This window comes from Lissotriton vulgaris (genome assembly GCF_964263255.1).
Source record: "Lissotriton vulgaris chromosome 12 unlocalized genomic scaffold, aLisVul1.2 SUPER_12_unloc_1, whole genome shotgun sequence".
NCBI classification, from domain to species: domain Eukaryota; kingdom Metazoa; phylum Chordata; class Amphibia; order Caudata; family Salamandridae; genus Lissotriton; species Lissotriton vulgaris.
Genome location: NW_028240611.1, coordinates 563562 through 565803, shown reverse-complemented (window position 1 = coordinate 565803; position 2242 = coordinate 563562). Strand labels below are relative to the sequence as shown.

Below are 2242 nucleotides of genomic sequence, written 5' to 3'. Positions count from 1 at the left end.
TTCCCGCAGGTGTAGTTTCACTTTTTAATTTGTTGGTTAGGTTTGTCTCTCCTGCCTCGATAATTCTCGTGCGTGCTGTCTTTCCCTGTCACTGTCTGCTTCGAGTTCTCTCTCTCCATCTCGATGCCTCTGTCTCGCAGGCTCGCTCTCTCCCACTGCACCCTCGTACTTTCCCTCCAACCTCAGGCTCCTGTCTACACACCTGTCCGTATGAGCTGCAAAGGTTTATTGAAGGACTAGTCTTTTAGGGATCATTTCTACAGTGCTTAACCAGGGAAATGCATTACAAAAGTGTCTTGTTTTAGAGCGAGTGGACAGTGTCGCATTAATGCAGCTGCTGATTTCTATGGGTGACCGTCCATCTCTCCTTTACAGGACAGCTGGAGGAAGGGTCACAAGCAGCCCCACAACTGAGCGCAATTAAGAAAAGAAAAGCAAAGTCAAACACGACGTGTGCTTTATCACACGTCGTGTTTCACACACTTTGTTCCTTTTCTTACAGTGCACAGCTGCGGGGTTGATTGTGACCCTCTGAGTTAGTATTCACGTTAATTGCACGAATACTAATTCAAAGGACCACAATCAGCCCCGCAGCTGTGCCCTGCGAGAATCGGCGTCTCCTGCAACAAGGAAATGGCAGTGTTTCACGCCGCACGCATTGTAAAAGAGACGGCGCGAACGGTGTCGCAGGAGTGCGCGCTAAATACAGCACTCTGCGCGCTTAGGGTGACTTCTGTGCGCGCGCGCTCACCCGCGCAGCTTGTTGGGAACAGTGCCGGTCACACGTCTCTCGTGTCCGCCACCGTTCTCAGCTTTGCTGGTAGTGAAGGTCGGGGTCAGAGATGTCTGGAAGTCCATGTCCTGGGTTGCAGATCATGAGGGTCCGGCGGGAGCCTCGAAAATGCAGACCAGCAAAGTTGCTGTTGGTGCTTGTTTGAACAGGTTGGTCACTCCTTGACCACAAGGGAGATGTCTTCCGTCTTCCAGTCGAAATGGAATGTCGATGGTCCAGGATATATGTTTCAAAGTTTCATCCAGGGTAATCTAAAGTCCTAGGGACTGGGATCCTATACTTATACTAAGTTTAGGGGTTGGACTAACTTTAAGGTCCCACCTATGGGTGGACCTGGGGAGGGGGTGGTTACACCGCTTCCCCTTTGTCCAGTTTCGCGCCCCAGCTACCGGTTTGAACTGGGAAATGCATGGAGCACCTTGTGTGCCCCAGGCAGTGTCTGGAAAGCATTCACTGAATGCAGCCCTCCCTGCCCCAATACACGAAAGTCCTGTCTGGGGAGGTGCTAGCACCTCCCTGGGCAGGCAACCTATTTTCCAGACCTCCCATGCCGGAGTTTCATCCAGCAGCAGGAGGGCATATTCGTGTCTGTGGCAGCAGCATCCAGTTTGTGATGCTGAGGCTCTGTTCAACTTTAACCGGGTATACCAGCAATTACATGGATTCTCCCTCTAGAAGGGTGGAATGCTACCCCCGCCGCCAGGACTGGCGGGGGGGTGGGGGTAGTATTCCAAAGTGTTCGACACCTTACAAGACATGTTTTGATAAAGCCAAACCAAAGTTAGCATTAACCGCGAGGATTTTAATGCACTTAAGAGTATATGGTAAGGCTATATCATAGAACAGCTATAAGGAGATGGTTCTGAAAGCTGCAGAGGGGCTCAGCTTATGCTCGGGCACCTTTTTACATAAAACCAAGCACTCTGTCTTCAGGATTGTTAAGGTCTGCCATAGGAGTGACATATAGGTTACTATGTGGCTATATGTTTATTTTATTTATAAAGTTTTATATAGAGCGAATTTGTAGATATAGATATACTATATCTAAGTAAGGGGTGATTACACCACCTTACCCAGGCTGTGTGATCAGACCTGTGGTGTCAGTTTGGAGGGCTAACCAGGGATGGCATAATACATGCTGCAGCCCCTGGTAGGCCTAGGCTGCACCTATGACCTGGGTACCTAGAGTACACTATACAGGGGCTCACAAGGGTGACCCAGTTACCAATCTGGTATGTACCCAAAGTACATGGTATCAATTTAGAGAGAGAACAGCTGGGCTGTGGTCCTGATTAGCAGGGCCACAGCCAGACTAAAGTCGAAAAACCAGGAAATCACAGCAAAAAGTGGGGGTGACCATAGGAAGCAGACCCTACCCTCCTACAGGTGCTGGCTATGGTTCAGTGGGCGGTACCTTGCCTCAGGTCAGTGCGGGAGTGGGCCATTCCA

General features: G+C 50.1%; 1 pseudogene; it reads left to right on the top strand.

The window, feature by feature from the left end:
* Positions 1-232: 232 nt before the first annotated feature.
* LOC147672989 (small nucleolar RNA U3) lies at positions 233-403 on the top strand (annotated as a pseudogene).
* The last annotated feature ends 1839 nt before the right edge of the window (positions 404-2242 follow it).